This window comes from Tupaia chinensis, unplaced genomic scaffold (genome assembly GCF_000334495.1).
Source record: "Tupaia chinensis unplaced genomic scaffold, TupChi_1.0 Scaffold147282_1, whole genome shotgun sequence".
Taxonomy (NCBI): domain Eukaryota; kingdom Metazoa; phylum Chordata; class Mammalia; order Scandentia; family Tupaiidae; genus Tupaia; species Tupaia belangeri.
The window spans coordinates 2,363,545-2,372,855 of NW_006207133.1; positions in this window are offsets into that span (position 1 = coordinate 2,363,545).

Consider the following 9,311-nt stretch of genomic DNA (forward strand, 5'->3'; position numbering starts at 1 on the left):
CTCAGAACCACAGCGGAAACAACCAAGCAAAAAGTCAGTCCTGAGCATGAAACTAGTGCTGTGTGCACCTCCAAGAAAGGCGAGAACTTTGGTTTGTGGTCAGCCCCAGCATTCAGACACTGTCTCTTGTGTCTCCAGACCCAAGGTTGCATGGACACTGAAGGAGAGAACAGAAGGGGCGACCAATGCGAGTACCTTCTCACCTGCAGGCTAGGGGCCTAGAGGTCAGCCATCATGGGGTCTCAGTCCTTGCTACAATTTTCCCCTGGGAATAACTGAGACCAGAGAACAGAGAGCTTAACACAGTTGTCTGCAGTCAAGAAGGACATGCAAGGAGCCTTAGGTCATATAAAGGAGAAGGAGAGAATTGGTAGAAAGGAAGGAAACTGAGGTTCCAAATTAATCTCTTTTCCTGTCTCCCCTCTCCTAATTAGTTGTTATTTCGAAGAGGTGCCTTTTGTACAAATGGGCCCTGTGATTTCCTCATCTACAGAAAAGAGAGAGTAACAGTGCGTGCCTCATGGGGCTACTGTACGGAGTGAAGGAGATAGTTCATGTAAATCAATTGGCATAATGCCTGCACACAGTAAGTATCAGTAAATGTTTATTGTTCTGGAGTTAGAGTAGTAGTGATACTAAACAGGAACAAGGGGCAACTAAATGAATGAGCAGATGAATTCATTCACAGGTAGCTCACGCGGCACCCTTCAAAATGACATATCCCTCTTACTTACACAAAGCGAAGTTCTTCTTATTATTTTTCTAGTTAACCAAAAAAAAAAAAAATCCAATTTGAGCAAACTCTCCATCAGCTTCTTGTTGCATCCTGTGCAAACGGCTTCCTTAATTAAAAGATCTTAATCACAGTGAAGCTTTTCCCTAGAGCCTTCCAAGAGGCAGCAGGATCTGCCAGGGTGGGCCCTCTTACTTACACAAAGCAAAGTTCTTCTTATTATTTTTCTAGTTAACCAAAAAAAAAAAAAAATCCAATTTGAGCAAACTCTCCATCAGCTTCTTGTTGCATCCTGTGCAAACGGCTTCCTTAATTAAAAGATCTTAATCACAGTGAAGCTTTTCCCTAGAGCCTTCCAAGAGGCAGCAGGATCTGCCAGGGTGGGTCCTGCCAAGCAGCCAAGGGAGCGAGTCACCTAACTCTGCAGGCATCTCGGAAAATCCACAGCATCGGCACCCTCTTCCTCAGTCTCATTTCCCTCCATCTTTGCTAAGATCGATGCTCTCCCCTTTCTTATAATCTTCTTTCTCTTTGACCCTCACTCTGTTTCCTCATCACCCTCTTGACACCTCTGTCATGGTCTCCTTCATTCTAATACTAGGTCCTCCCAATCTCTGTCTCCTTCCTCCTCTTTCTTTTCTGGTAGGTGTTAAGTGTTGAGACAGGACACAGGTGTTGGTTCTGCAGCCTGAGAATTGTTTCCTCTGGAGGCTCCTTTACAAACAAGTTGCTTGGTTGATGGGCTTTGGTTACTCTTGAGTTTCCACATGGGAGCCTCTCTTCATGTCCCTCCTTAGACCTTTTCCATGCTCAAACCTTGCCCGTTTTCTCCTCCAAGATACAGACATATATCCTGTAATATTCCTCCTTCAAGAGGTTTGAGCATGAGTTTGCTGATGGCGATGATTGCTAAGTCCTACCATCTTGTATGGGAACACCCTTACTCTCAGCTCTGCAGGACCTCACTGGCACAGTTACACTGAGCCCCAGTTGGCCTGTGACTGTGCAGTGTTCTCAGAGAGCTCTGGCACCATGAGTCTGCCCATATCTGCCACACCTCCCTCCCTGGGAGCAGTTGGGCAACAGCTATGTGACTGTGATGGGTTTGCCTTGCTTGTGCTCACTAGAAAGACAGAGAGAGACAGAAAACGAGAAATCACCCCCCAGGGGAGATTGCCATGCCGCAATCCCTTCTCCTCCATTCTCCTCTCGGGATCTTGGGCATGCGCACACATGCACCTGGCATGATTTTATGCCACCGAGTCCGAGACTCGAATTGCAATCTACTACACAGGAGTCCAGCGACATAGCCATTACGCCAGCTGCTGGTCCCTAATGGGATTGCCTTTCTATGGGGCCATATTTCAACAGTCTGAACTTCATGTTCATGTTAATGTGACATACTTTGGGCCAAAGGTCTGATCACAGCATATATATAAAGGGAGTTTGGGTCCAGATAGCCAAGACACTTTAGATGAAAAATTCATCTGAGGAGCCTGAACCTAGGGTTGAAGTCAAAGATCTCTGGCACGTGGACAGGTAGAGAGGATGCTCAGCCATTTCCAGAAGGCCAGTGGCTCTTGAAGACCCTTGTCTGAGGACTGATGTGAATGGTGGATGGGCTACCAGGGAGTGTGAGTCAGGCAGAGTGAGGAAGGAGAGAACAATACTCTAAACTTAAAAGGATTACAAGGGTCTTCTATTCCAGTGTTTTTCATATATTTTTTGAGCCTCAGAACTTTCTTCAAACATAATCCTGTGCAAAAGCCTTAAACAGATGTTCTCTGACTTATTTCATCATTTAGTTCAAAGAGGCCTTGCCTGGCTTATATAAATCATCATTTTGTAGGTCAAAAAATGGTAAAATATTGGCAATTTCATCAGGCTGGACCTAATAGAAATGCCTCAGAACACATTCCTATCAATTTTATATCAGCACTAGTAGTCTCACCACCACTTTTATTTTAAATCTAAGAAACTACAAAGTGTGCACTGGATTCACTGTTCTTTTCCTTCCCTAAACATCAAATAAACTTCTAACCTTGGCTTAGAGAGTAGTTTTTGGTCATTACTAGAACATGATAGGAGGGTCAAACAGACTATACAAGAGGAACATAAGCAAGTGAAAAGGAAACACACATTGTTTCAGAAATGTAGAAAAAAATGTGTATTCTTGTTAATCTTTCCTATATAAAACTATTTTTATAAGGTGAAATTTGTACAAATGGATGCTTCATAACTCAAAGAGTGTCTCTCTATATAAAAGATGAAGAGTTACATGGGGGAAAAGAGATGAAACGATGACAGGAGTGGTGTGGAGAAAGGTGGTGTGAGGTTGCTCATTGCTCCAACCCCAGATGCTCTTCCACCCTGATTTAGCACCTGGGGCTCATGGAAAGAAAATGGAAAAAACAATCCCATGCATGAACATCCTCTATAGCACCTGAGGCAGACAGAGTGACTATAGTTTTGATTTTATTTTTTGTTAAACATACATTACTTATTACATAAGCAATAAAAATCAATCGAATAGTATTTAGAATAAAAATACAGACTTGAAAAGAGAGAGAGTTCAGCTCCAAAGAGCAGTGGCAATGTGAGTTCAAAAGAAGTTGATCCCATATGGTGAGTACCATTCAAGTCCCAGCCTTGTCAACCTGAAACATGCTGGGTACCCACACTCATGAGTGCACAGGATCTGACAGTCTGGAGAAAGGGGATCACCATAGCGTGACCAGGCATCATCATGGCGAGAACAGGTCCTGTGGAAAGTTTCTCTCTCTCTCTTTCTCTCTCTCTCTCTCTCCACCCCACTCTGTCCCTTTCTCCCATGTGTACACACATGCACACAATCTATTATGAATAAGGAAAAGCATATTATTTTGTTTTGCCACCAGCAAGTCTATCCCCTAGAGAGAACCATTGTTAACAATTTGATGTTTTTCCTTCCAAAATTTTTTCAGTAAATAGATATATACTGTAAATATATGTAAACATTTAGAGATATATGCATAAATATTTTAAACAAAATCAGGGTTATAAATATTTTTTAATTATAACCCTTTTTTCATTCAGTAACATGTTCTTATCATGTATTTATATCAATAAATACACCTCTAAGTCAATACTCTCAATTACTGTGTGGTGAGCCACTGTTTGGAATAAATAATCAATTATTTAGCCACATGTTCATTGTTCAACAGTTACTTTTTTTTATAAATACCATGTTGCTAAAGATATATATATACATATTAAACATCTCTGCTTATTTGCCCAATGTTTCCTTATAAGAGTAGAATTACTGGGTACAATGGTACATACTGAGGTAGACATAGTTGTTTAACTGACCAAATGCTCATGCACAGTCTCTACTCCAGGTTACACTGGGTATTAATCATGTCTTTTATTTTTGTCTTCTGATACTTTGACATCCAGGGCCTTCTGATCTTGGCGAGACTATTCCTCCAGGGTTAGGCAGTTCCTAGAGATAGTAAACTACTCTACTGCAAGCATGCTTTTTTCCAATACAAACTGACTAATTCACAGCCCAAGCCCCAACCACCTCATTTATCAAACTCTCATATTCTGGACCACTATCTACCTGTCCTAGTCACCTAGCATCTGGTACCAGTGAACTAGAGACAGTCTCCCTGTTCTGGAGTCCACTGGAATTCTTCAAATTATCCATCTCCAAGCCTGCTAACCTTCTTTGCTTATTCCTTCCTGCAGGAACCATAACAGAGGTACTTGCCCCTAGACCTCCCCACTTTCTCTGACTCCTGACTGACCCTGGTACATCCCATGTGGCTCTGTATGGCTTGCTGCTTCCTCTTTGGAATTGTGAGTTGCAAACTATCTCATAGAGGTATTTCACCTCTTTGGTAGGTTTATTCCTAAATATCTTATTCACTTCGTGGCTGTTGCAAATGGGATTGTTTTCTTCAATTCTGTCTCAATCTGTTCATTGTTGGCATATAAAAATGCTATATAGATTTTTGTATACTGATTTTGTATCCTGCCATTTTAACAAATTTATTTATCAATTCTAGGATTTTTTCCTGTATTCTTTTGGGTTTTCGATGTGTGTAATCAAATCATCTGAAAATAGGGACAGTTTAGATTCTTCTTTTCCTATGTGAATGCCTTTTATTTTGTTCTCTTGTCTGATTGCATTGGCAAGGACTTCCAGTACTTTGTTGAAAAGGAGTGGAGGGAGTGGGCAGATTTGTCTTGTTCCAGTTTTTAGTTGGAAAATTTTCAACTTTCCCCCACTCAGTATGATGTTAGCAATAGGTCTGTTGTAGATGGCTTGTATTGTGTCCTATCCTTATTTTGCTGAGAGTCTTGATCATGAAGCAGTGTTGTATTTTATCAAATTTTTTCTATATCTATAAATATAAGTATATGTTTTTTAGATTTTTTTCTGTTAATGTGATGTATTACATTTATTGTTTTGTATATATTGAACCATTCTTGCATCCCTGAGATAAAGCCTACCTGTCATAGTGTATAATCTTTTTTTTTTTTGCTTCACATGAAAATTTTGAGTTTATCTTTTTTAAAGAATTATTTTATCTAACTTTTATTTCTTCATTTTAATTTGACCAGAGAGAGACAGCGCAAGAGAGAGAGAAAGTGAGAAAACAAGCTGCCAACACTTGAACCGCGGTCAGTCATATGGGGATCCAGCGCCCTTAATCACCACGCCACCTGCTGGCCCAATTTTGAGTTTATTAATCCTCTCATGAAAAATCCGCACAGCCACCTCAGATAGTCATCACAGAATCTTTACTCCTTTGACTCTTTGCCAGCACCAACATTGGTCTTTGCAGTCCCCCTAACTTTCTTCATTCTGTTCTTGCATTCCTTTGTCTGTTTTCTTGATGTCTTTTTCTTCTCAAAATAGACTTTGCAAGTCTATGTTTGGGTTCATTTCTCTTTGCATAATCCAAAGAATAATAAATCATGCCAAAGCCAGGTGTCTTGGAACCACCAAAATGAATTCTAAACCCAAACACAAAGATAGCATCAAGCCTGCCTGTCATAGTGTATAATCTTTTTTTTTTTTGCTTCACATGAAAATTTTGAGTTTATCTTTTTTAAAGAATTATTTTATCTAACTTTTATTTCTTCATTTTAATTTGACCAGAGAGAGACAGCGCAAGAGAGAGAGAAAGTGAGAAAACAAGCTGCCAACACTTGAACCGCGGTCAGTCATATGGGGATCCAGCGCCCTTAATCACCACGCCACCTGCTGGCCCAATTTTGAGTTTATTAATCCTCTCATGAAAAATCCGCACAGCCACCTCAGATAGTCATCACAGAATCTTTACTCCTTTGACTCTTTGCCAGCACCAACATTGGTCTTTGCAGTCCCCCTAACTTTCTTCATTCTGTTCTTGCATTCCTTTGTCTGTTTTCTTGATGTCTTTTTCTTCTCAAAATAGACTTTGCAAGTCTATGTTTGGGTTCATTTCTCTTTGCATAATCCAAAGAATAATAAATCATGCCAAAGCCAGGTGTCTTGGAACCACCAAAATGAATTCTAAACCCAAACACAAAGATAGCATCTGGTGTGGCCTTGTACATCTTCACCAGTTTTTCCTGTATTTCTGTCTTAGATTCTGTTGCCTTCCTAGGGTGAAGGACATCAATGATCATTTGTTTCCTCTGAAGTAGTCTGTTGGTCATTAACTTCCTGGTACAGATAGTTAATGTGTCATTCATAATGGTGGCAAATACTCAGACAACCATGGAGGAAAAGGGTGTACAATCTTCTTAATGTGCTATTGGATTTGGTTAGCTAGTATCTTATTGAGAATTTTTGCATCAGTATTCATCAAGGATATTAGTGTATAGTTTTACTTTTTCATTATGTCCTTGTCTACAAAAAGAATAAAGTAGAAAGCATCTTACTACTTGACCTCAAAAATATATTACAAAGTGGTAATAATGAAAATAGTGTGATACTAGAAAAAATATAGATACACAAAACTCATAGCAAACATCATCCTGAATGGAGAAAAGCTGAAAGTTTTCCCACTAAACATGGGAACAAGACAAGCATGCCCACTTTCTCCACTCCTTTTTAATATAGTACTGGAAGTCCTCACCAATGCAATCAGAAAAGAGGAAAAAATAAAAGGCATCCAAATAGGAAAAGAAGTGAAATTCTCTCTATTCGCAGATGACATGATTGTATACATAGAAGACCCAATGGTCTCCATGGAAAAATTACTGGAAGTAATACATGATTACAGTAAAGTTTTAGGATATAAATTCAATATACAGAAATCAATATCATTTCCATACACGAATAAAAGGCAAACTGAGATAGAAGTGAAAAACGTTATTCCATTTATCATAGCCACCAAAAGTATAAGATATTTAGGAATAAATCTAACCAAAAAAGTAAAAGCCCTCCACAAGGAAAATCATGAGAAGCTAAAAAAAAAAAAAATTGAAAAATGACACAAAAAAGAGGAAGGATGTCTCATGTTCCAGGATTGGAAGAATTAATATAATCAGAATGACAATTCTACCCAGATTAATCTATATATTTAATGCAATGCCAATCAAAGTATCAGACACATTCTTCACATCTAGAAAAGACAATCATAAAATTCATCTGGAATCATAAAAGACCCCGTATGACAAAAACAATTCTACACAAGAAGAGTGGAGTGGGTGGCATCTCACTCCCTGACCCAAAAATATACTGCAAAGCTGTGGTAATCAAAACAGCATGGTACTGGCACAGAAACAGGCACAGTGAACCAATGTAACAGAATAGAGTCCCCAGAAATAAATTTCCAAACATACAGTCAACTGATTTTTGACAAGGGGTACCAGTCGATACAGTAGGAAAAGGAAAACCTCTTCAGCAAATGGTGCTGAAAAAACTGGATTTCCACCTGCAGAAAGATGAATCTGAACCCCTACCTCTCACCTTTGACAAAAATCAAGTCAAAGTGGATCAAGGATCTAAATCTAAGACCTTAAACTATAAAACTGCTCCTGGAAAACACTGGGGAAACTCTAGGAGTAGGGAAATTCAATAAGACCCCAAAGTACAAGCAATAATCCCATAAAAAGAGAAGTGGGTTTACATCAGATTAAGAAGTAAAAGACACAGTAAATAGTGTGTATCAACAATCCTCAGAATGGGAAAATATTTTTGTAAACCATGCCTCAGATAATGAACTGATAACCAGAATACACAGGAAACTCAAGTGGCTTACCTGAAAAAGAAAATAATTAAAAGATGGGAAAAAGAACTAAATCAAAAACTCTCTAATAAGAACATATAAACAGTCAAAAAGCATATGAAAAATATGTTCAACATCCTTCATCATAAGGGAGATGCAGATTAAAACCACAATGAAATATCACCTAACCCCAGTCAGAATGTCTAAGATTAAAAAACAAAAAATGGTAAGTGTTGGAGGGGATGTGGTGAAAGGGGAACGCTCTTACACTGCTGGTGGGAATGTAAACTGGTCCAGCCACTGTGGAGAACAATTTGGAGATTCCTCAAAAAATCTACAAATGGAACTACCACATGATCTAGCAATCCCACCCCTCAGTATCTGCCCAAAGGACAGAAGAAATTCTTCATTGGAAAAGTACTTGCACATCAATGTTTATTGCAGCACTGTTCACGATTGCTAAGACATAGAACCAACTGAAATGCCCCCATACGGATGAATCGATTGAAAAACTGTGGCACATATACTCTATGGAATACTATTCAGCCATAAAAACCAACAAAACCCTGGCTTTTGACAGAAAGTGGAAGAATATGGAAGATTTACTGCTGAGTGAAGCAAGCCAGGCTATGAAGGAGAGACATTGTATGTCCTCACTTAATATATACTACGTGTCTGCACTCTATGACTGAAACTGATTGACTAAAGGTTGTACGAACACAAGAGATGGGTGTGAGTGCCAGATGTGTGTGTGGAGGAGTGGGGCCTAATGAAGGGCATTTGGAGGAGGGAGAGAGAGGCAGAGCATTGAAGGGATGGGGAGGTGTGGTGTTATCAGTTGAAGATATTTTGATCAACTGGACTGGGGAGAAATGTTCACATATTGAAATATTCACTTTGTAAGCTAAACAAAGTGATTGAATGTATATTAATTAATTTATTAATTAATTTTAAAAATATATAGACACATAGGTCAATGTAACTAGAGAATCCAGAATTAAATCCCAAATCATACAGTGAACTGATCTTTGAGAAAGGATACAAGATAATGCAGTAGAGAAAAGAAAGTCTTTTTAGCAAGTAATTCTGGAAAAACTAGGTATCTAGTATCCTGTAGAAAATGAAATTAGACCCCTATCTCTCATCATTAACAGGAACCAAGTCAAAATGGATCAAAGATTTAACTGTGAAACCTCAAACTATAAAGCTACTGGGAGAAAACTTAAGATAAACTCTTGAAGACATTGGAAATGGCAAAGATTTCTTAGATAAGACCCCCAAAGCATAGGTAATTTTCCCCAAAAATAGACAAGTGGAAATATATCAAGCTAAACAGCTTCTTCACAGCAAAGGAAACAAAAATTAGAGTA